This window comes from Sceloporus occidentalis, unplaced genomic scaffold, assembly GCF_023333645.1.
Source record: "Sceloporus occidentalis isolate IW3139 unplaced genomic scaffold, rSceOcc1.0.p SCAF_1, whole genome shotgun sequence".
NCBI classification, from domain to species: Eukaryota; Metazoa; Chordata; class Lepidosauria; order Squamata; family Phrynosomatidae; genus Sceloporus; species Sceloporus occidentalis.
The window spans coordinates 165,990,534-166,015,986 of record NW_028316981.1 but is presented as its reverse complement, the minus strand read 5'-3'; the positions used below and the strand labels follow the sequence as shown (position 1 = coordinate 166,015,986).

The following is a 25,453-nucleotide window of genomic DNA, read 5'->3' as shown; positions in this document are numbered from 1 at the left end:
TCATTAAGAGTTCATGAGGAAGAAATCCTAGACAGAATGAATCATTAGACTTCACATGGAAAGCCAGTGGGTGAACAACTGAGCACTCACCTAATTCTGGAATGGTAACCCATTTCCAACAAGGATCATACACAGAGCACATGTTTTGCATGCAGAATGGTCTGTGTTCAATTCACAGACATCTCCAGTTGTAAAGCTCTGGCAGTATGGGGTTGTCAAATGGTAGTCCTCCACATGATGCTGGAATACAGCTTCCATTATTCCTACTTAGCATGGCCCATGGTGAGAAAAAATAGGAATTCTGGTCCAACAACACCTAAAGGGCCGAACTTGCCTGAGCCCACTGGTAGCAAATGGAAGAAAAGATTCTCTGCCTGAGTATGTGGAGATGTCTTGCCAGTCAGAGCAGACAGGTCTGGGCAAGAGAAATGTTCTGATGGCGTGTAAGACAGCTCCCTGTATTCTGTGCAGAGAGGTTATACAGAAAAGGTCAGAGCAGACATACCACATTGGCTTTCACCTCTGTATCAATAGGTTTTGTTGGCAATTTTTTCATTCTTTTGGAACCTAATTGGCAACCACTTTTCTGTAGAAGGCAGAACTTAAAGGTTGATTTTAAAGGGTAATTTATTAGTCAATAGTACTTATTTTGATGCTTTCTTAAGTTTCTTTCTTTAAAAAAACACTTGAATGTTTTTAAAAACCTCTTTCAAATCACTTCCTCAACTAATGGTACTCATTACATAGGGTTCTTTTTAAAGTTACTAGTTGGCACACTGTTATTGTTTTTTCAAAAAAAATAATCAGATCGCTATGCCTTTGTTAACCAGAAAATACAAGGTAAAATAGTGATTTATATTATTTCCAAGCAGTAGTTTAGGACCACATGCTGGTAGTGGGGAAGACAATGTCATCTGTGGACATAGATGGTTGGATCACCCCCCCTTTTCCTCCACCTTTTCTTTCTCTCCTTCCTCCTTCTCTCACAGTACTATATACTGCTAAAAAAGATGGAGCGCACACTTGCCAAAGATCTGAAGTGATCACTTGCTGAGGGCTTTTGAATGTAGGTTAAGCATATCCAGATGAAATAAGGCCAAGGGCCCCAGTTGCCGCAACAGTTTTAGCATTTTAGTAATCAATATTCTAGGTTGAATCCAGTCTCATTGATTTCAGTAGCCCTGCTCTGTGTGTGACTCTGCTCTGGCTCTAATCCATAGTCCCTGTGTCACAGAATCAAGAAATATAACACCACAGTGCAGGTGGGCACATGTGTACATAGTTCAAACTTTCAGGGTCTAATTTAAAATAATGTTATCAGTCACCCTTATCCACTTGTCAGAAAAATTATCTTGGAGAAGCTACTTTCTGGCCTACAGAATGCACACAGAGGGCACACGAAGTGGGCACTACAGCCATAACCCTAAACACACACCTACTAGAGAAGAAGCCCTATTAAATATGGTAGGACTTAGTTTTTAATAAAGATACATAGATTTTATGCTGCAGCTCAACTGTCCTGTTTGAAAGCAAGCTTACAGATGTGCATGAAAAACTCCATCCTATTGCGTTGATTTTTCATATTGAAAGAGAATTTATCCTTCCCAAGATCAACAGTGTTACCCATGGAAAAGAATTTCCTGCCTAAAATGGTGCTAATTTTGGGCCACACTGGCATTCCCAACCCAGCCTACATGTCCTGATAGACGCATTGCAAGTTATACTTTTAAATTCCCTCAATATTAATTAAATTACCAATGTTCTACTGAACAGTACTACAGTACTGTAGAGATTTGAAGGCTGTGAACAAAGAAACCATGAAAAGTTAGACTGGGGAGGTTATTTGTGGGTGATTTTTTTTCCCCTCAGAGTTTTGGGAAGGGGAAATGGGAGGTTCCTATTTCTGTCCTCTGCCCATCACATCCTTAGTGTAGACCTTAGCAATGATGGGAAAACGGAAACAATTTGTTTGAAGATGAAAACTTCTGCTTGGAATCTTTCTTCATCCCTTCTGTGAATCAAAATGTGCAAGTAACCATCTCAATCAAGGCATCTCTTTCAAGCACTCAGCAGCAATCGTTTTGGAAAGAACAGGTTTCTTGAAATATGGACAAACAAAATTCTTTGTGTGCTGTCTTTTCTGATACCATACAAGCAACAGTTTTTCAACCCAATGTTTTGAGCTGGCCTTGACCACTTTTTAATGATTTGCTGAAATACATTTGTCTTCTTATATTAACCTATATTAAAGTTATAATTCAGGGTCTGTGAGTGATGAAAATAAACTAATAGATTTTGTGAAGGCTGTATGTTTATGATTTCCAAAAGGGTATAATCCTCATTTTTATTTTTTATTTTATAACAGACATTGGTGACATCTCAGTGGGAGTGCTGGATACACATTTGGGTTTGTTAAAAAAAAAAAAAGCTAGAAAAAACACCAGAGAGAGATCAGAGAGCAGCAGTGGAAAATAAAGAAGGGTTTGGGGAAGCTGTGAAGACACTTGGTGGAAAGAAAGTGGAAGGGCTCAGGCATGTTTACTCACAGTAAGAAAAGATTTAGAATGGGCAGGATACATTCAAAGGATGCTATTAAAAACTCAGGCAATCAACTGCTGAGAAGACCCCAAGGCTGGGAGTTTTGTAAACAGACTGGATAAACATCTGTCAAGTGTAGTTTATGTGCCAGCAATAGTATCAGAATGAGGAGAGGGTTCGTCCAGAAGTTCATCCCAAGGTGACCCCGAAGCCTAAAATATTATCCTTCCAGAACTGCTCCATTGCTTGTAATGGTATGGCTACCACTGTGCACAAGACAGTGCACATTTTCATCTGAAGGTATATGTATATGTATGTTTATATGTATAAATGTTTTATTCAAAGCAAGGATAGAACGTGGGAGCATTTTCATATTTCCACTTCATTAGCCACTCCAATAAACACGTGTTCCTATTCAAACAGTTTTACTGTGTGAGGAAAAAGAGTGTGCTATCTCCACCTATCTCCATTTCTATCCTGATGGTGCCTTTCTGAACTTCCTTTATCCATGAAGGTTCTCCAAATAATTGCTAACTCTAGGTTTGAGGATCACACACAGAGCTTCCTAGACAGAGGAGACTCTCCTTTTCAGAAAGCTGTTCTTCAAGTATGGAGTGCGATGGAAGCAATGACAGAGTAGTACAGGGCCAAAGCACTCCCACTTCTTACATCTTTATTACACATGCAGTAAAAATTAGGAGATAAGTTTAGTCTGTATCAGAGCCTCAAAAACAAGGAGGAACTTTGAGGTATCCAATAAAAACCTGATGATTTATTCCAAATGTAGGTCACAAGTAGGGTTGCCATAAGTCAGGACCTCCAAACCGGGACAAATGTAGGGCAACATTTTCAAATGTAGGACACATTTTTTTAAAATGGAGGACATGCGAAAAATTGAGGGGTTTTTTTTTAAATGTTAATATAAATGCATGTTTTTTAGGCATGATCAAAATGGAGGACATTTTGGCATTATTCCTAGACAGATGGCAGAAATGGACTTGCCCTCAGGTTCAACTGTACTTCTCAGAAGTGTGTACTTGGGCAAGGGACTGTGGTTTTTCTTCACTGCACATGAGTTTGTAAAAATCACAGCAAGTTACATTGGCCGTGCCTCAGAGGCTTGTTGATATCAATATCACCACCATCATCATCATCACCACTATAACTGGCAAAGAAAGGCAGACTTGTTAGCATTCAAAGCACCATAAATACACAGAAAATGCACTTGCATATATTTAATAATAAAAAAATAATAAAAAAACAAGGCAGGGGTGTATATATTTAATAATAAAAATTAATGTAATAAAATAAAAAACAAGCAATAATAAAAATTAATGAAATAAAATAAAACAATCAATAATAAAAATTAATGAAATAAAATAAAACAAGCAATAATAAAAAATTAATGAAATAAAATAAAGACAAGCAATAATAAAAATTAATAAAATAAAAAAATAAAAAGCAATAATAAAATTAATAAAATAAAATAAGTATTTTATATTTTTAAAAATACAGTGGTACCTCGGGATACGAAATACCCAGGTTACGAAATTTTCAGGATACGAAAAAAACCCATAGGAAATTATTGTTCCGGGTTGCGAAAGTTTTTTCGGGTTACGAAAAAACTTTTGGTGCTTTTCTGCGCGATTTCACACGGAATCGCGGCTTTTCCCCATTAGCGCCTATGGGAATTCGGCTTGCGAAAGCCTTTCGGGTTACGAAATTGACAGCGGAACGAATTAATTTCGTAACCCGAGGCACCACTGTAATTTAAAAACCCCAAAAAACCAAGGCAGACCTAATGGCCACTGACTCAGCTTTCCTCCAACTCCTCCTCCTCTGCCCCAATTCTGCCCTTCAAGGCACCCTTCCTCCTCCTCCTCCTCCTCCTCCTCAAGGCTATGGAATCCTGGGAACTGTAGCTCTGTGGACTATTCAGCCTCCTTTTGTCAAGAGAGCTCTGGTGCCACAAGAAACTACAATTCCCAGAATCCTATAGCACTGAGCCATGGATGTTTAAGGGGGGGGTCAAACTATTTCTGCAGCCTTTTGCTACTCCAAAGCCCTTCCTATTTACAAGCAAGGCAAAATCTCTTCCTTCCAAGCCATTGAAAACCAACCCAAGTGGAGGAGGGCTGATTGCTTCTTTCCCATTGGTCAGCTTCGGGAGAAATGTGCATATTACAAGTAAAGGTGTTTAGGGCCTCAAAAACGATCCTGTGATAAAGAATTACAAGAATACTGATGCGGTATACATTTAAAAGATGAGGCATTTAGACTCCCAGTGAAACATGAACGATTCATGGCCTTTTTTCCCCTCACTGTAACCTAGAAAGTAATGCCTTTTGCAAGACATATATACCAAGTGGGCTGGCAATAGCTCTGAGTGGCAGGTGGCCTGAAGACCTGCTCTCTAGGCTGAGCCAGGCAGGGAGGCGGGGAGGGTGGCACACAGCCATGGGGAGGGGTGGAGCTGCCTCCAGGGCCTCGCTGGGGGGGGAGTCCCAGGGGCAGGACTCCAGGGCGGGACTGTGTGGCCCTGCCCCAAACCAGGAAAGTCCCACCCCCAGGTGGGATAGGGCAACCCTAGTCACAAGGAAGGCCTTTAGATGTGTGCTTGATCATGTTTAAATACACCTACCATGCTGGCCCCTTTGCATGAAGTCTTAGAACATCACCAGTGCATTCTCCCAGCCCCTAGACTGCCAGTGTGGAAATGCACATAATTGTAACCTGGTGTGTGTGTGATGTTCATGGAGTGAGTGTTTCTCTTGTGGTCTGCATCCTTTATCAAACAGGTCTTAATGCACAGCTTTGGCACAGAATTCCTTCCTTGTTAAAATGGCCACTTATGCATCTTCCCCCAAATAATAATAATAATAATAATAATAATAATAAAGAGTAAATGATAAACACAAGGTCAAAACGGTATTAACAATTTAATAAGCTAATTTATATGGACAGGTACAGATTTGGTAATAATTGGCATAATTTAAATGGAAATATAATACTGTATATCTCATCATAGTGGGTAAGACTGTGACCAGGTGATCTGTGTGCCTGCTTCTTTTCCATGTGTCCACAATGAATAAATCGATGGGTGGATGGGTAGGTGGCTATCTTCAAGGCCCCTCCAAGCTTTTCCTTCTTAGGGCTCCTTATCTTGAAACCAGACTAGTGTGGACATCCTTTTTTAATAGAGGGCCAGTCTTTTAGAGCTTTTCTGTCTCTCTCAGCCCAACCTTACAGGATTGTTGTAAGGATAAAAGCAATGGGAAAGAACCATGTATCTAACCTTGAGCTCCTAGGAGCAAAGATAGAACATACATGTAACAAAGAAGTAAAATAATACTTCCTATGTAAAAAGGTCCCAGGTTCTGTCCCCACATCTACGTTCAAAAAGCTCTCTGGAAGTGCACTGGCACTCTGGTTGGCTGCTACCAGACAGGTAGTATTGCAATAGATAAAAAGTAGGCCAATGTTTGGCCTTCCAGATGTTTTAGACTTACTTCCAGAAGCCTGAATGGTCAATGGAAAGGGATTATGGGAGTTGTAGTTCATAACAAGTTGCTGTGGTTGTCCACTCCTAGGCAATTAATGTAAAAAAGCTTAGAAAAATTACTTGACTGAAGTACAGCTCCTATAATCCTGCAGAGAGTAGGCTACTAGCCTTGCTGGCTGGGGAGCTTATGGTACTGTAATCCCCTGGAGTAACTTTCCCAAGTTCTAAATCAGTGTTTCTCAACTTTGGTCCTTCATGTTTTGGACTTCAGCTCCCAGTAACCCAGTCAGTTTGGCCAACAGTCGGGAATTCTGGAAGCTGAAGTACAAAACATCTGGAGGACCAAGGTTTGGCAATCACTGCTCTAAATAAATTTGTTTTATGGGGTTGCTTCTTTTTTTAATCTATGACTATAATGATTTGTTTATGCATCCATTTCTAGACCACTCAATTTTAGTGGCTCAGCGTGGCTAACACAGCATACACATACCACTTAAAGCTTGCCTTACCAAATAATCAGGGTGTGCCAAGGCAACTCATCCAACAATTGTGTGACTGTTATCATAATTATTAGTGGCATATGATTGCATGATTCTTTGTACATGAGGAATAAGGTAATTGTTTGTAAGACTACCAAGTCAGAAGACACTCAACAAGCTAGTGGGATAACTACAAGTCGGGCTGTGACTACTAATGCAAGTGAACTCAAGCTGAAAGGATGTTCAGCTATTGGCATGCTCAGAGGTGAAAGGAATGTCCAAAGCTGCACAGCACATACTATAGGAATATGCAATGTGAAAAGCATGAATCAGAGGAAACTAAACACATTAAAACAAGAAATTGAATGTATAAACATTGCAATACTTGGGGTGATTAAGCTAAAGTGGACAGAAATTCAACATTACACAGTTTTTTTTAACTCAGGAAATGAAAATCTAAGAAGTGGCGTGGCATTAACAGTGAAGAGAAGTGTAACAAAGGCCCTGTACAGATGGGCCATTTCGTACGTACTCTGTACTTACTAGGGTTGCCTGGGGGCATCTCTTTTAGACACCTGCAACCCTAGTATGTACGGAGAACGTACAAAATGGCGGCGCCCTGTTCACATGGGCACCGCCATTTTGATGTAACAGCCACATCACATCCAAACGGTGCGGTGTGGCCATTACGTCATGGCGCCGCTGTAGGGCGCTTGTGGTGCCCTTTCAGCGGCACCAAAAGGAGCTCCATTTTGGAGCTCCTTTGGCCGTGCATATCGCTGGCGTGGCCTTTAAACAGCCACACCAGTGATACAAAGAGAAAGGGTCCGAGTGGCCCCTTTCTCCCTTTCCCCGCCGCTGTCGGGGTGTCCTTGGGGCATGAAGCCCCAAGGACACCTCTCTCCAGGCCGCAGGGAAGCAGTGTTTTGCCGCTTCCCCACAGCCTGGAAAAGCGGTAGATTGGGGTCTCTGGGGCTGCCACTGTAGCAGCTGAGACCCAGATCCGTTGGGGAAAGGGCCGAGTGCAGGCCTCCCCAAAGGGGCGGTCTGTATCCCGCCAAAGGCAGTCAAAGGATATAGTGCAAACTCTAACCAAATAATATCAATGGCACTGGATACATGGGCAGGAATGACCAACCCCATAGTATGCTGCCCACAAATCTGTGCTGTACCTGCCTCCAGCAATTACCTGGTTAGGCATAGTTAGGGTTGCCATAATGGAGGACCTCCAAACCGGGACAAATGTAGGACAAGGTTTGAAAATGTAGGACATTTTTTAAAAAAAAAAATCCTGGCTAGGAAATTAAAAAAAAAAGTCCTAGATTTTTAAACCTTGTCCTCCTCCTCCCGGCCTGGGAGGGAGCCTAGGCCTGCTCCCAGGCCGGGAAGGGCGGGGGGAAGCTTGGCATCGCGGCGATCGCCGCGGTGCCAGGCTTCCTCCTCCTCCTCCCGGCCTGGGAGGGAGCCTAGGCCGGCTCCCAGGCCGGGAAGGGCAGGGGGAAGCTTGGCATCGCGGCGATCGCCGCGGTGCCAGGCTTCCTCCTCCTCCTCCTGGCCTAGGAGGGAGCCTAGGCCTGCTCCCAGGCCGGGAAGGAGGCGGGGGCCGCTCCTCATCGCCGCGATCGCCGCGATGAGAGCAGTCTCCGCTTCCTACCCGGCTTAGGAGGAAGCCTGGGCCTGGCTCCCAGGCCGGGAAGGAGGCGGGGGCCGCCCCTCATCGCGGCAATCGCCGCGAGGGGAAGCGGCCTCCTCCTCCTCCCGGCCTGGGAAGAAGCCTCGGCCGGCTCCCAGGCCGGGAAGGAGGCGGGGGCCACCCCTCATCGCGGTGATTGCCGCGGTGGGAAGCGGCCTCCTCCTCCTCGGCCTCGCGGAGGCCTTGAGGACCCCGTGGCCAGAGCTCCGACCGCGGAGCCGCCTCAAAGGCCTCGCTGGGGCCTGGGAGGGAGCGTCTCCGCGGCTGGAGCTCCAACCGCGGAGAGCCTTCCCAGGCCTCAGCAAGGCCTTGAAGCCACCGCGGGGGCTGAGGTGGCCGCGGTGGGTGGGGCCGTCCCGGTTTGGGCGCCAAACCGGACCGGGACCGGGTTGGAACTGCCCAAACCGGGATTGTCCCGCCCCCCGGCGGGATATGGCAACCCTAGGCATAGTGCCAGGCAAGTGTCCAGATGCCAACATGCCATAGAGCAGCCCCCACTGCCTCCACCAACTCACCCACTGCCAGCTCACCCACAAACTTACATGTCACTAAGATCTGTCAACAAATACTAAAAACAAAACAATGGCCCACAGACTCGAAACACTCAATATACATTCCAGTCCTCAAGAAAAGGGATTGCAGTAACGAAAGGAACAGTGCATTAATCTCCCATGCAAGCAAAATGATGCTCAAAATTCTACAACAAATATTTTTACTACCTATAGAGTGGAAAATACTGGATGTCCAAGTTGGGTTCAGAAAAGGAAGAGGCCCTAGAGAACATATTGCAAACATATGTTGAATAATGGAGTACACCAAAGAAATTCAAAAGAAAATCAGCCTATGATTTATAGATTATAGCAAAGCTTTTAATTGTGAAGATCATGGAAAATTATGGATTGCTCTTAAAGAAATGGTTGTGCCAGAATATTTGATTGTGTAACCTGTAATCAGGACAAGTGGCTAGATATATCCTTGAACGCTAATGTTAAGATTGTCCATATCATTCTATTTCCAATTTCTATGTATGCTGAAAAGAGAAGAAAACTGATATTTGAAACGTGGTGTTGAATATAGCGGACTGCTAAAAAGACAAATAAATGGCTCCTAGAACCTATCAGGTTTGAACTCTTCCTAGAAGCCAACCTTACGAAACTTAGGTTGTCATACTTTGGACATATCATGAGAAGGCACGACTCTCTAGAAAAGGCAATAATGTTTGGCAAGGCAGAAGGCAACAAGAAAAGAGGAAGATCACATTATATATTACACATGTCAGGAAGCTATGGCCCTGAGTCTGCAAAACTGGAGCAGGGCTGTTGATGACAGGGTCACTCATTTGTGGGGTAACCATAAGTTGAAGTCAACTTATTATTATGTTAACAACATGTTCCTTTTCCTTCTCCTTGCCACTCTCATAGTACTACAATCCCATGAGCTAGGTGAGGCTAGCACTGAAAATGACTTGCTCAAAGTCAACACATTTAACTTCATGGCTCCATATCAACTTGAACTTTATCTGAAAGGTTGCCAGTCCAGCACTCTAACTACTATACCACACAGGCTCTTATTAACTGTTGTTTTTGTGTGCCTTCAAGTCGTTTTCGATTTATGGCAACCCTGAATTTACATGGGCTTAATATGATGAACAAAGGATTGCAAAGCAGGGAAACAAGAATTCACAACATTCAGTGATGGGTCATTAAGTGAAATGCATGGAGAAAGCCAGTCTTGATGGCAAATTTCATGGTCCAACTCAACAGAAGACCAAAAATGGCAGCAATTTTATTGCTTCTTTAGAAAAGACAGCTTTTAAGGAAATTATCTTTTTAGACTAGGCTTTTTAGACTAGAATCACCCAACCACCATTGCCAGTGGGCATGCTGCCTGGGGGATTTTGGGAGATGTAGCCCACTCCAAAAATATCTTTCCCAAAGGAAGAACCCTACTGTGCCTTTCCTCATAGGAAGAGTGGCCATAAAACCAGGCACCGGCTGGGATACCTCCTCCCTTCCCACTGTCTCGCTGCCAATTTATAGCCTGCTCCAACTCAGACAGACAGACTGATGGACGTGGCAGCAGCACATTCCCACCTCAGCCGGATGGCTGGCTGGGGGAGTCTGCCATCGCCAATCTCTCTTGGGCTGCCAGACGTCTTCTCTGCAAAGCCTCCTGTGTAAACACAGTCCTGATCTCCCACAGATGGCTCTCACCACCTGACCTCTGACCCCCTTTGGGGGATTCCAAACACTAATCCAGCATAAACTGCTATGGCAGCCTAGCTGGTTGGCTGGAGATAGAAGCAAACAGACAGGACCAGGACTGAATTGTCATTACAAATCCATGGGCATTGCCAGTCCAGACATGGCTGCCAGGAACCAGACTTGCATGGGCTACAAGACCAAGGTGGAAGCTACTTCATTCGGATAGGTTTAACATGGAGAGGGAAATTACCAGAGTTAAGATTCCTCACTCTCCCCAAAATGCTGAAAATATCAGGATTAATGATGCAGAAATGTGCCACAACAACTACTGCAACAACATGGAGGAGAACTCTAGTCACTTGCAAAAAACCTTTTTCTCACAACTTGCCTTCTTCACATATTTTACGAGTCATATAATTGCAAATCCAAATCAATATCTGAGATTAGGCAATAAAGCTTCAGGTAAGCCAAAAATGCTTTATCTCTCCTTAGGGTAGGGATGGACAATTTGTGGCCCTCCAGATATGGTTGGACTCCCAACTCCCATCAGCCCTAGTCAGCACTGCCCATAGTAAGGTATGAACTACAGTCTAAATAAACTGCCTACCCCGACTTTAGGAGATACACGGCACAGAATAGCATTCCCTTCAGACATGTTATACTGCAGCTCCTCCTATAATTCTCAACCCACAAGGCTACAGTCCACTGGGAACGATAGTACTTGCAGTCCAATGCAATCAGAGGGTACCAGTTTGGGGACAGCCACAGCAGAAGACATGAGAAACTAGTCTGAGCCTCGGGCTGCCAAGCTTTCCCCACCAGCCTTATTCCTGAGCCTTTAAAAGTAATCTGGTAGGCATTTATGAAGTATACCTTTGTTTTCATGCCAGGAAAAGCTTGACTAGATATTCTTCTGACCACAGGAGTCCTCATCAGGTCCATTTAGCAATAATAACTTGGCAACACTAGTGAATCTGAGAGAGTGGGAAGTATCTCAAGCATGGCAAAGGTCGCAGAGACAGAATCAAGGCATCCAAACTCAGCCTGATCAAGAATGCTAATTGAAAACCAGATTTGGACAATCTATGATCGTACATTCAAACTTATTTTAAAAAAAAAAAAAAAACAGAAAAGATACAGGGGCCCCTTGAATTTGACAGGAGCAGCAACACTGAAGGCTTCTCCAATCCCAGTCATTTTTCCAGTCAAAATCACTTTCAAAGCTACAAATCTGTATGAGAAAGGGGGGGCGGGGCGGGGGGGATAGACTGACCACTGGAGAGGGCTTCTCTACTTTCAGTGGTTGTGTAGCAGAAGGAATTTCAGCAGGTGTTGCTTGTTATGCAACCAAACAAGCAGCGCCTGTTGAAATTCTCTCATCTACACAACCATTAAAGGCACAGAAGCCCTCTCCAGACTTCACTTTAGCTGGAGGAAAGTGAAACACAAAATTGGCACAGATTCTTCCACTTCTCTTGGGACCCTGATGGGGCTAACAGAAACTTTCAGGAGCAACCACTTTCCCTACAACTCCAGGAAATGCCAAATTGGAGCCCCTTCCCCCCAGTATGGCTCCGTCAAAACAAATGCTGGGAGATCCTATTGGAAACCTCCCGATTACTCCATCTGCATTTAGCTTTTGGTAAATGCATTGATTTGGAAAACAGTATGCTGGCCTTTTATCAGATCTGTTTGTCCATCCTGCCTGCTACCTGTCTCTTTTTAAACTGGAGATGCCAGGGACTGAGGCTGGGTCCTTCTCAATACCAAACCAAGATAGTTTGATGTCTGGAGAGGTGCAACAATCGGCAAACCACCACTGCCTTAACCTGTCCAAGTCCAGGTCCACAATAGCCAAAAACCAGCCAAATTATTTTAACAGTTAAGGCAGAAAATCCCCCATTTGGAAGTAAAAATATAATATTAAGACATTAAATAACAAACAATTTGCTGCTCTTTCCATACCCCACACATGTCCTAGTTTTGCAGGGATAGTCCCAGTTAATCTCTTTTGTCCCACTTTTTCATCGTTTTTAAATGTCCCAGTTTGTTTCTTTGCCTTCCACTTTCCCCCTTTGTCCTCAGCGTGCTTCAGCTGCTGCAAACTGACTTCAAAGTGTGAAAGTAGTCTGCGCTTAACCCGGAAGAGGGGGAAATCTTGCAGTCCCAGAAGGCTCAGGCAAAAGCTACTGCTGCAGCCTATCCTAGCTTGCAAATTCTTCATTATTAATAATTTTTGTGATCATGACTACACACTGTAATGTTGCTTGACTATTTCTGTCCCAGTTTTATCTGTGAAATGTTAGTTAGAGAGTATGACTTTCATGATACCCAAATTCTCTGAGGCCAACTCCTTCCCCTCACTGCCTTGTGGAATGAATGTCTCTAGACCTTCTGCATGAAAAGCCATGTGCTCTGGCCATGAGCCACACTCCAGCTAAAAGGGACTATAATTGCTATCATTTTGTGCCCTCCAACCTTTGTATTGCACATTGCCTCTTTTTCAAACCATATTTGAAAAGCAGAACATATATTTTAAAACAAATCAAAGATTCAAATCCAGAGTACTCCTAGGGTGCTCAGGAGAGAAGGAAGAAAATACTCAGAAGTGGTGAAGGAGCAAGGGCTGCCCAATGTGAAAGAGCCCCTTGGGGTTGGATACTGAGATCCCTGCCAAGTATTCTGAGCTACTCCTGAGATCCTTCTTAAGCACAAAAGCAAAGATGGTGAGTTCTTTCCTTGTAGGATCTCCCATTGGCCTCCTTAATCTTACCCTATCCAGGAAAAAGCCTTGATTTATGATTGCAGGGAATTTACAAAGCTCTCCTGGCTTTGGGAGAGAATATGTGGATGGTCTGGGCTGGGTAGCAGGAGTGACTGGCAACGTGGGGGAGAGGAAAAATTATGATGGAATGTGGCAGGATCACCAGCGACAGACATGTTGAGTTTCCCCTCCAAGATAAACATTTCTTATTATCCTCCACAGAGGGTTAAAAGAAGGACATACCCTCCCTTCCTTATATTTTCCTCTTGGAGCCAGTTGGCTGGTGTGTACATATCCACACAGAGTCCCTTTTTCTTTTCCACAGAGAATGTAGATCACAGCCACTGGTCTATGGTGGTCACTTTCTGCTGGACCACCTAATAAAGGCATCTGCTAGTTGCTGGGATGCTTGCCAACTATTCTTGGCTAATCCTGAAACCCTGCTTTCATCCAGCCAAGTCACACTCTTTAACGTTCTTGAGCAAGAAGTGCATGCTCAGGATTTCCCTGTATTTGAGGCCCAACTAAGGAAGCCCTAAATATGGTTGTTCTATGTGCTACAGTTAAAATAAGATCAGTTGCATCCAGTGGTAGCATTTTGCTAATAGAAAATGCTTATGCTGCCTACGGCCATACCACCCTGAACACACCCGATCTCGTCTGATCTCGGAAGCTAAGCAGGGTCGGGCCTGGTTAGTACCTGGATGGGAGACCACCTGGGAATACCAGGTGCTGTAGGCTAAAAAAGAAGAAGAAGAAGAAAATGCTTATGCTCTTTGACGATGCCTCCTCAGTCAAAGCTTATGCTGAGAATTTTGGAAGTTATACAGGATATAGCACAGAAGGCGAGAGTAGATAGAGAGGGAGACTGGCAAAAATGGGATGCCCTTCCTTTCACAAGAGTAAGCGTATTCCACAAGTGCAGAATGCAGTCTTGAGAGCGCACCAAAACAATTCTAGATCTTTTTGTCTTCCATTTTAAGGCAGAAAAGCCTCATTCCACCTCATTCCAGTCCACGGCCTCCCACTCTTTCAACCATCCCTGTTGATTCTTTCTCTGAGATGTTTTGTGTGAAAGTGGCATGGGTGTGTGAGACCTTTGAAGGAGAGAAAAGAAATAGATTCTGGACAATGCTCAAAGGGTTCATCCACACATGCACTTTTGTTGCTTGATGCTGGCATCATCAAGTGGTGACTTATACCTGTAAATGAGTCACTGGAGATTACCTAAATGCCACAGACCAATTTTTCATTAGTATCTCCCTAGATCATTATATATCATTGCAAGGCATTTTTTAAAAGGCAGCTATTATGTCCGGAGGTGAACTATTAAATACAGACTGTTCAAAGCCATGCCAGAAAGAAGTAAAACATGGATGATCAATCCTGACAGCTGTATCTCCATCTGACTTGTGCATTTTAAGAAATGAGTATTGTCTCTGTGAGCCCATTAAGCCTAGAGTCTGCATCACAGTGTCATCCTGACCTGTCCCATGCATGCTGCTAGCTTCCCTGGATTAGGTTCAGTGTCATGAGAAATCACAGGATGGATGAATTAAGCTGCCTTAGCTAGAGAACATAGATCAAGGATGAGCAACAGCATTAATGGAGACCTATTTCTTTCCCCTGAACTCCTAGTGGGCTGTTGTTTTTGCATGCCTTCAAGTGGTTTCCAACTTATGGCAACCCTGTGGTGACCCCTACGGTTTTCTTGGCAAGATTGGTTCAAAGGAGGTTTGCCATTGCCTTTCTCTGAGCCTGAGGGTATGTGACTTGCCCAAGGTCAGCCAGTAGGTTTCATGACCAAGCTGGGACTCGACCCCTCCAGAGTCACAGTCCAACAGTCAAACCATTAAGCCACACTGGCTATGCCTATACAAAAATCCCCATATCAAAAAGAATGTGATGTCACTCGCAGCTTAGTTTTCAGCTTTTAGGGGGATGCTTGATGGAAGTCAGTTGGGAGAGTGAGGAAGAATGAAGAGAGTAAAACCTCTCATGGACTCTCTGGATCATGGGACAGGGAGGTTTGAGTCCCCGGCAGGCTAGACTGGGAGCTGATTCTCCCCCCAAAATGATCAGGCATCAATAATCAGGACCACCAAGATTCATATGTAATTAAGCTCCCTGACGAACTACCAGTCACAAGTGTCCTAGTTTATAGCCATCTTTGCATTTGCTTAATAAGGTTTTACATATTTTACATATTTTCTCTCTTCCTTGATATTATAATTTTATTCTTTAAACACTTTTATAAATATTTAATTTATTATTTTGTCATATTCTTCATTTTAGTCTCCTTGTTAATTGTAGTAGCTGGTGATATTATTATTATTATTATTCACTTCATTCTAGATTTTTACTGTTTTGTTAATCATGTACATGCAGTACACAAAATTAATACTGACTTACCTGCCAGTCATCACACACACACACTTAAAAACAGTTCTGAGATCTCTGAAACTTCTTTGCTTTGCAGTGATTTTGATATTTTTTCTGTGATTTTGAACTTACTATTGAACTTAAAAAAGAATAGGTATCCTGAGGCACTGAAAGGTTGCAAAAAAGTGAGTCCAGAGGCTCCCTGTAGCCCTACCCTGCTGATACAGACCCCTCCTGCCCAGTGTTGCCTACCCTAAATGGCAATGGAGAATTCAGGGTAGTCAGGGAAGGCAACTCACAGTTGATGCCAGCAGTGGAACTAGGGACCCTCTGCACACAAAGCACATTCTTGGCAACTGACCTATATGGCCTTTCCCCTGGAGGAGCATGCATCTGTGACTGTGTAGTCTTGCCCCTATTCTTTCAAACACCCAGGGCTTCCTCTCCTCTAGCTCCTTTGGAAAGCAGTCTCTCAGCGTTTCTCTAGCCATGGCTACCCCTATCCCTATGCTTCTTTATACAGAATCCCTTTGACTCAGCACCAATGTAGGTCAGTTTGGACAGGAAACACTGGTAGCAATGACTGAATGCAAGTCAAATTAGATGCCTGCTTGCTTGCTTGCTTGCCTGCCTGCCTGCCTGCCTGCCTGCCTGCCTGCCTGCCTGCCTGCCTGCCTGCCTGCCTGCCTGTCTAGAGTTGATGCTGCTGATTTTAAGCTGGGAATGAAAAATAGGACAAATGTGGCTTGGAAGAAGGATCTGAAGAGAGGAAGGAAGGGAGCTGTGTTGTCCCTCATCCAGCCTCAAAGTGGATCATGAAGTAATTTCCATTGGTCCCTGCTAACTGCCATTCAACACATGCCTGCTCTCACAGTCATAATTTAATTTCCCCCACTCTCTCTCCACCATTCAGTTAGAGCAATGCTTAATGTGAATTAGGAAGAGAAGGAAGGCCAAACATTTGAAAATGCACTGAAAGCCAGAAAAATTGAGCCTAAGAACACAGAGAAACAAATATGTATCTGAGCACATGTGGAGTGCTTTTCTGTCCCTGCAGAAGAGTTCATGGCACAAGGAATTAAGATTTCCTGGCCAAGGATGGCTGTGGGTTTTCCCCCTTCCCTTATAGACATTAAGCACTGTAAGACATCTGTTTGCTTCCGCATCCTGGAACATTTCCAGTCTTCTCTAAGTCCTGAAAGACCTGCTCCAGGGTTATTTCCAGTGTCTCCACTTTCCCCTTGAACTGTTAATTTCATGGTCCAGATTTACTCCCACTTATTCTAAATGTGTTATTGTTGTTTCATTTATATTCTGTCTTTTTCCCCGTGATGGGAATCAAGGTGGCTTACATTATTAAAGCCACTACAGCTGATAGACCATAGAAAACATTGGTTGTGTCTCTCTGTGTTATTTTTAAAACAATTAAACAACCTATAGGGATAAAACCTTTTAAAGTTCATTAAAAGACCATATAAAAATCCACAAAACAGCTCAGCAACCATTAAAACCCATCACAGTCACTTCCTAAAAGCCTGACAGAATATGAATGTTTTTGCTTGCCAGTGGAAGGAGAGCAAGGAGGGAGCCTCCCTGTGCATTACTCTATGTGCACAAAACATTATGGATGGATGTCAGAACCCACAGAAGGCTGACATACTGCTTTATATTGTAATGGTGAAAGCAGGAGTTGTGAACTGGTCAGGAGTTGAAAACCTCATCCAGCTGCTCTTATGCTTTTATCAACAAGATGGCATGCAGAGATTAATACTTTTCACAATTTGAAGATTAAAAATAGCTTGCTAATGTCTAATTCTCCAGTACACAAAAGTTAGAATTGTACAAGCCACTGTATTCTCCATCACCATGTATGCATGTGCAAGGTGGTCAGTGAAGAAAGCAGGTGAGAAGAAAATCAATTATTTTGAAATGTGGTGCTGGAGAAGAGTTCTGAGGAGACCGTGGGCAGCCAAAAAGACAAACAAATCAATCCTTGAACAGATCAAGCCTGAAATCTCCCTGGAGCCAAGATGATCCAACTGAGGCTGTCCTACTTCAGCCACATCATGAGAAGACATGACTCACTAGAAAAGATAATAATGCTAGCAAAAGTGTAGAGATGTATAGAAAGAGAGGAAGAGTGGGATGAACTCTATTAAGGAGGTCACAGGTATGAATTTGCAGGACTTGAGCATTGCAGTGGAGGATAGGGAGTCTTGGAGATGTCTCATCTACAGGTTAGCCATGAGTTAAGATAGACTCAAAGGCAGTTAATGACAACAATAGCCACATTCAGCACACGTGCACAATGGCCTGTGCTTCACTTGCTGGCTGCCTTGCCTTTTAACTAACAGTTAAAAAAAATATTGAAATCTGTTAAGACAACAATAGTGAACAAGTTATCCGAGGTCTCACAGACACATCAATACTGTACAGAGAAAAGGAGCACAAGAGATAGACAGCTCACTTGCCCCCACCCAGGCTTGTATGTGAGGATTCACTCTCTAAACTATGCCAATTATCCTCATTAATGAACACATTAGACGCAAAGTCTCATTTTTGGTTATTTATTAGGCATTTTGGAGTCTGGCACAGCAGAGGGCCAATGGTTCACAGATGAAGCACTTCACTGTCCTCTAGTGCTGTGAAGGTGCTACTGCATAGCCTCAGTTCAGAAAATCAACACACTGGTGTTTCTTTTGTCAGGTTTGAAATAGCATTCTCATGCTTCAACCAAGAATGCTAACTGATTCAATATTAAAAGCAGGCCTTTTAAACAAAAATGAGTCTATTGATTTAGTTTACATAATTTGCAACCTGCCAAGATCCTGAATGAAGATGGTGAAAATAATGTCTATAACATCACATTAAAAAAAAAAAGATTTCCCCTTGTTTAGAAAAAGGAGGCTACCTGGTTATTTTGTACATGTTTGCTTAAATAAATACTGCTCCTTCCTCAATTTCCCCTCTAATGCCTTGGATAAATTTTAGGCAAAAATCAGGCAATGTTTCTTCTAACCTTCTTTGAGAGCAGAGGTATAAATGTCTACTAAGAAGCAAGTCTCATGGTATTCAGCACGGTTTACCCAAATGTACAGGTGCACATAGAACTGCAGTCTTTGCTTACAGTCCTTAAGTGCACACAGCATAGGCTCAGTGGAATTTTCTTCCAGAAATACATATTCAGGATGAGGCTCCAAGTTGGGTTATTGTTAGCTACTGAAATCATATACTGTAGTAGCAAGTGTCATTATGTTTTCCCAATCAGCCGCTTTTCATTTCCTTCTCTTTGTCATCAGTCCAGCCTTTACCAGCCTGTTCCCCTCCAGATGTGTTGGCTAAAAAAACCTTCATCCCAGGAGTGTAGCTATTCAGGGTACAAAATGAGGGTGGTGTTGTTATAATTGTGTGCCTTCAAGTTGTTTTTGACTTATGGAGACCCTGAGGCAAATCTATCACAAGGTTTTCTTGGCAGAATGTGTTTAGAGGGGTTTGCCTTTTACTTCCTCTGAGGCTGAGAGAGTGTGACTTGCCCAAGGTCACCCAGTGGGTTTCCATTGCTGAGCAGGGATTTGAATGTTGGTCTCCAGAATCATAGTCCAGTGCTCGAACCACTACAGCATGCTGGATCCAACATGAAGGCACTGCTTCCACGATAAGAATTCCCTTCCCATAAAATTTTGCTTCATTCCCCAAATTTGTAGCATTGCAGAGGGATGTGGAAAATTATTCATACTCAGAACTCTTCTATTTCCTGTGCTTATAGTCTCTTGGATGCCTAAACTATGGCCTGATTTAAACGGGCCTTTGCAGCACCCCCGTCACGTGCTAGGGGTTGGCCAAGGATGCAGAGTCCATACCGGCTTCAGCCCTAGCACATGACGGGGGCGTAATCATGGCAACCTCCCGTCCACACGGGGGCCGCCATGATTACATAACACGTGCGCCACCTCCAAACGGAGCAGTGTGCATGTTACGCCCTTGTGCTGCTGCAGGGCATTTGTGGCGCCCTTTCAGTGACGCCAGAAGGAGCTCCGAAACGGAGCTCCTTTCGCCGCTTGTATCGCTGGTGCAGCCTTTACATGGCTGCACCAGCGATACAAAAGAGAAAGGGGCCGAGCGCCCCCTTTCTCTCTTTCCCCGCTGTTGTCGGGGTGTCCTTGGGGCACGAAGCCCCAAGGACACCCCTTTCCAGGCTGTGGGGAAGCGGCTTTTTGTCGCTTCCCCGAGGCCTGGAAAAGCGGCAGATCAGGGCCTCTGGTGCTGGTGCTGTGGCCGCTGAGGCCCCGATCCATCGGGGAAAGGTGTGGGTGCAGGCCACCCTAAAGGGGCAGTCTGTATCCCGCCTATATTTCTAAATGTATGACTGATTATTTTTTTTACATTAATACAATGCTCAAAATCTGGGAAATGAAAGAAAATTTCAATTGCTATAACAGCATTCTTATTAGAGGGCAATGTCCTGATTTTGATACACACAAACACACCATAGCTACATCCCAGCATTATTCTATCTAGCTTGTCAATTCATGGAGCTTGTGTCAAATATGTGGGGCAGGGCAAGCTGGGACAGTCAAGTCTAATCTATTTACATGAGATTATAGCTGATGGGAAATGCCATCCAACAGTATTTGGAGGATTGTGTGATTCCATACCCCTGCTTTAAGGCAAGGGTGGGGAAAATGGTTATCCAGATGTTGTTGGATTACAATTCCCATTAGGCCTAGTCAGTATAGCCAATGGTAAGGGATGGTGAGAGTTTGCAGTACAACTGGACAGCTGCAAAATTCCCATCTCTGCTTCATAGAAAGCACTGGATACTAGAATACAGTCCACTCACCATACTGATTGGAGATAATGGGGTGACATATCTGAAGAACAACAGTTTGGGAAAAACCATGGAGTGCAGGAGTGAAATTTAATAGACTTCAGATGTGGTACCATGCATTGCTGAGAAAGTACAGTCCAAGGATTTTTCTTCACAGGTCAAGTTTAAATGCATCACCTTTGATTTTCTTTCCCATTATCTTTTACCTCAAGTATTATTCATGCTAAAGAAAAAGGAGAAAGATATTTGTAATCTAAATCATTGAAAGAAGAGCATGCTTTAAGGATCAAATTGCAAAGATGAATGCAGGTAGGTAGAACAAAGCCCTGAGATGAAAAGAGAGAGAAAGATGAATTAATGAAAAGCAGCACCATGAGGTTCTGATTTTTAATAGAGTGGTTGGTTAACTCTTTCTTTGTCTACCATTCTTCCATGCAAAAGTCAGCCCTTCAGGTATTTCCCTCACATATTTCCCTCAGGAGAAAGGTTAAATCTTTACGTCGCAGCATATTCACACCATCCCAGCACTTAAGACCACCTTCTCAGTGGTAGTTGGTGACTTTCATATCAGTTACACAGTGTCTCTGCTTTGACTTTTAGTCCAAATTTTAAGGGAGCTATCTGACATGCTGAACACTACCCCCCCCCAAAAAAAAAATAGGTTCAGCACCTTGAAAATTTCATTTGAAGCTCTGATGAAAGCCTGGGAAGAATTCACTATTCCACTGATATGGGAATCTGCAGTCACCACCGCAGTCATCTTTATTTAACAGAAAAAGACACAGACACCATCTTATGTATTAAAATACCTTTAGTCAGAGTAGCACCTTGGATAAAGCTAATGACTTGGTCAATGCAAGGCAGCTTCATATGTGCCCATATGTGCTACAGCCTGAACCTATTATGTTTACTTCAAAGTAAAGAAAATAATACTTTTTAAGATAAAAGGCAGGAGGAAAAGAGGAAGAGACTGCACTAAAGGTGGATAGACTCAGTCAAGGAAGCCATGCCCCTGTCTCGGCAAGACCTGAGCAGGGCTGCTGATAACAGGGTTGCTTGGAGGCCCTTCCTTCATAGGGTTGCCATAAGCTGAGGTCAGATCAACTAGATGGCAATCAACAACCAAGTCTTACTGAGTTGAATGAGACTCGTGCTCAATTTGGAGATCACAAAGTTAACATCTTAACAGGTTAATTCTATGCATGTTTATCCAGGAACAACTCTCTGTGATGTTAAATGAATTTTGCATTTTTTAAAAAATAAAAAATGCACACTTCATGCAAATAGCAGGCTCTCTTGAAATGGGAAAAGGTTTTCAGATTCACAGTAAGCAATGGGATATGGTCTAAATACTTCATCAGAAGCTGTTCACTGCACTGGAAGAAAGGTTATTATTAGAACAAGAGTGGATTTCCTTCCAATGAGAACAGCAAACTTAAAGGAGCAATATTCAACAGGACTGCAGCAGAGGAGGAATGCATTAAACCCCTCCTCAACTACTATGATTCCAATAGTTATGAACCTCCTAACAGCAGATGCATTTTTTAAAAAATTGCATGCACATTCAATGCAAGTGTAGATTTATTCACACACATCTACTGTGGGACCTCAGAGATATATTCCATTGCATTTAATGGGACTTACTCTCAAATATATGTGCACATGATAGACAACTTAGTCTGTTGCAGCAAAGAGGATCAAAAAGAACCAACATGAGTATGCTTCAGAATAAAAAGGTACCTGCTTTTTCCCCAGGACACCAAGAGTGTGCTAAAACACACAGCCGGAAGCATAGGAACCGGATGGATGCAGTTGGAAGGCAAGCATATATTTTTATAGCAACTTTCCTCAATCCATCTCCTTCCAAAAACTACAGCTTACATTAATGCCATTCGGCAAGGCCACATTGGCTTGGAATACTGACACTGTAGTCCAACACATCTGCAGGGCATTAAACTGGAGAAGCTTGTTGTAGAATGAGTATATACATTTTAGTAGGCCACGTTTATAGCATTTGTTGATTATTTATTTACTTATAACCTACCTTTCTTGCAATGAGCTCAAGAAAACATACATTGTGCTCTCCCTACCACCAGCACTTTTTCATCATCACAACAACCATATGGGATACAAAAGGGCTGGGACACACAGAGAGAATGAAAAGCTCAAGGTTACCCAAATAATTCAAGGCTCATGGGGAGGGTCTCAACTTGGATGTCCCCGACCAATGCTGAAACCACTACACTACATGTTGTTGTTAAATATTTGATGCCCCTGTATTTACTACAGATAGAGCTAAATACTCTGAAGGTATCAGATTCTGTCTGCTCTTGGAAGCTAACTAAAATCAGCCCTGGTTAGTACTTGGATGGGAGACTGCAAAGGAATACCAGGTGCTGTAGGTTATATTCCAGAGGAAGGAACTGGCAAAGCCACCTCTGAGTATTCCTCACCTAAGAAAACCATATGAAATTCACTGGATTGCCATAAACCAACAGGTGACTTGAAGGCGCGCGCGCGCACACACACACACACACACACATTTACTACTGCTACTTTTGTAAGATTAGAGATAAAATGAAGTAGAAGCAGCTGATCTGTTCTCATGGTTGTGGATCATGTATGTTTCATAATCAACATACATTAGAAAAAAACAACAACTAGTAATTCAGTTGTTCCCCAATACCCAAGGGGTACACAGCCAAGTATGTACTTTTACTTTATCTGCACCTATGGGAGGAAGGTAGCACTAGCAGCATGAGAGATGGGATCCTAACCTCCCCCTTTGCTGGATACCTAGGGGCTTACATGTACCCTGTTGGTTTTTCCATCGTGGCAAAAAAAAAAAAAATCCACAGCTTTATCTTGGTGTTTTTTACAGGACATGATCCCTTCAGTGAAATTTCTGTGAGAGGAGGAGGTAGGATGGAAGGGGTGCTCTTACAGGATGGGAGGACATGCAGCCCTGGAGGAGACCATGCATTGCTTTTGATATGAAAGGCAGGTGGAGACTGCTGTAAGAACAGGGCACAGCACTGAATGACTCCAATCTCACCTTCAGAGTTGAATTCAGGCATGGGGCTACCAGAGAGCATCTGGGTTGTGCCACTACAGGAGGCTCTGTACAAAGGGCAATTCTCTCTTCTTTAGCTAGTCCATTTTAAGCCTCAGTGCCACACCAAACCACACAGGGGTGCTGTGCTGCAGAGATGGGGCATTCTCTTCTCCACAGAAGGCACCACTGAATGCAGTCTCGGAGGTCAGTGCAAAACTCAGAGAAGACCTGCTAGGAAGAGAAACCAACAATATATATTTAAATCAGAAGGAGAATCTTTGGGGGGGGGGGGGGGCAAAAGAGCCTTTTCACCTTTTCCCTCATCCCACATATCCACAAAGTGAGAGAAGGGTGGAGCTGTCAACAACTGAGAAATGCCAAGTTTGGGGCAGGGGGAGCAGAAGGAGGAGCAACAGATTTCCATGTTCTTCTTGGAAGCCCTCTGGACCTTTAATAAGTATATGCCAGGTAGAAATGCAGTAGGTAATGTTCAATCATTCTCTCTCCTTTTCTGCCATGCGCATGCATGTACACACATGCACACCTCTGTGTTACTATAAAAAAATAGATATGGAATAATCTCTTAAAGTTTGAAAAAAGAAACAAATTCTGACACGAATCACTTCCTCCTAGAGTTGACAAAAATTATTTTGGGGATTACAAATCCCAGAATCCCCAAACTAGCCAAGTGTGGTTTCCTGGCTTGGGGCTTTGAGAGCCTTATGTAGAAAACATCTGGAAAGCCAGATGATAACCACCCCAGTACTAAAAAAGTTTTTCCATGTTATAATGTATCCCACAATATAATCACAGCAGTTTGTAATGCCTATCTTAGCTATAATATGGGATGTATACCCCTTTCCATGTGTAGAATTCATCCCATTCTACCAGTTATAGTTGCACAACCTGGGATGAAAGGGATGGGAATAACATTTCTAGGGAGGCTTGAGGTATGGAAGCATCAAGCTGGATTGAACCAAAAACTTAATTTCTTACACTCAGCAGCAGTTGTGACCAGTCACCTTTAAGAAGCTGGGCACAAAGGGGCTGGTTATTTCTAGCATTTGAGAATCAGAGGGATATACTGCTCCCAAACATGGAGCCTCCATGCATAGGCTTTGTGGCTAAAATAATAACCCATTCCCCCATGAATACATTTGTTTATAGGTATTTTTTTAAATTTTCCTTTATTTGTTTTGTTGCAGATTTTTTTAGAACCAGGGAGACCCAGGAGCACGATTAAAAAGGAAACAGAGGCGGGGTGCAGACCGCCCAAAAGAGGCACCTCCTTGGCGCCTCCTCGGCGCCTCTCATTGCTGTGCAGGAGCGCTGCAGCATAAAAATTGCACGGCACAGCCGTGCAGCAACAAAGGAGTTGCAAAAAGCAGCTCCTTTTTGTGGCGCCACAAAGCGTCACAAAGCGCGAGATGCCGCGGTTACATCGCAGCTGCTCAGTGCCATTTAGAGGCAGCGCAGCTGTGACGTAATCGTTGCGCGTGCCATATGTATGGCGCTGTGCAACTGCGGCATGTGAATGACATGCTGGGGTTGTGGGGCGTGTGCACGCGCCGCCCCGGGGCAACCCTAGCACGGCGTGGACGTGCCACAAAGGGTCCATCTGGACAGGGCCAGAGTTTATTTAGCTGTAGCTCTCTCCAGAGGAAAACTTCCAAATTCTGGAGCCCTGATTTATAAGTGACCCAGTCTTTTATAGAACTTTGAACAAAGAAAACTGCAAATTACATTCATTGGTTATACATAAGTTAAACATATATACCCCTTTACACTCATTGGAAGCCACATGTCTCTCCTCCTTTCCAGTGAGGTAGGATAGGCTGAGAGAAAATGACTGGCTCAAGGACAGCCAGTCAATTTCACAGCTCAATGATGACTACATCCTAGTCTCCCAATAGCCTAGCCACTGCACTGGGGCCGAATGTGGCACGGCATTAGCTAAAGAAATATGAAATGCACTTATGATCCTTTAAAGGGCCAGCAAAACACTCCG

At 43.5% G+C, this 25,453-nt stretch overlaps 1 non-coding gene across 1 annotated transcript; it reads left to right on the top strand.

The window, feature by feature from the left end:
* Positions 1–13,802: 13,802 nt before the first annotated feature.
* On the top strand, positions 13,803–13,921 carry LOC149322658 (5S ribosomal RNA). Its single transcript, XR_016279500.1, has one exon. It is a non-coding gene; the product is annotated as a 5S ribosomal RNA (ribosomal RNA).
* The last annotated feature ends 11,532 nt before the right edge of the window (positions 13,922–25,453 follow it).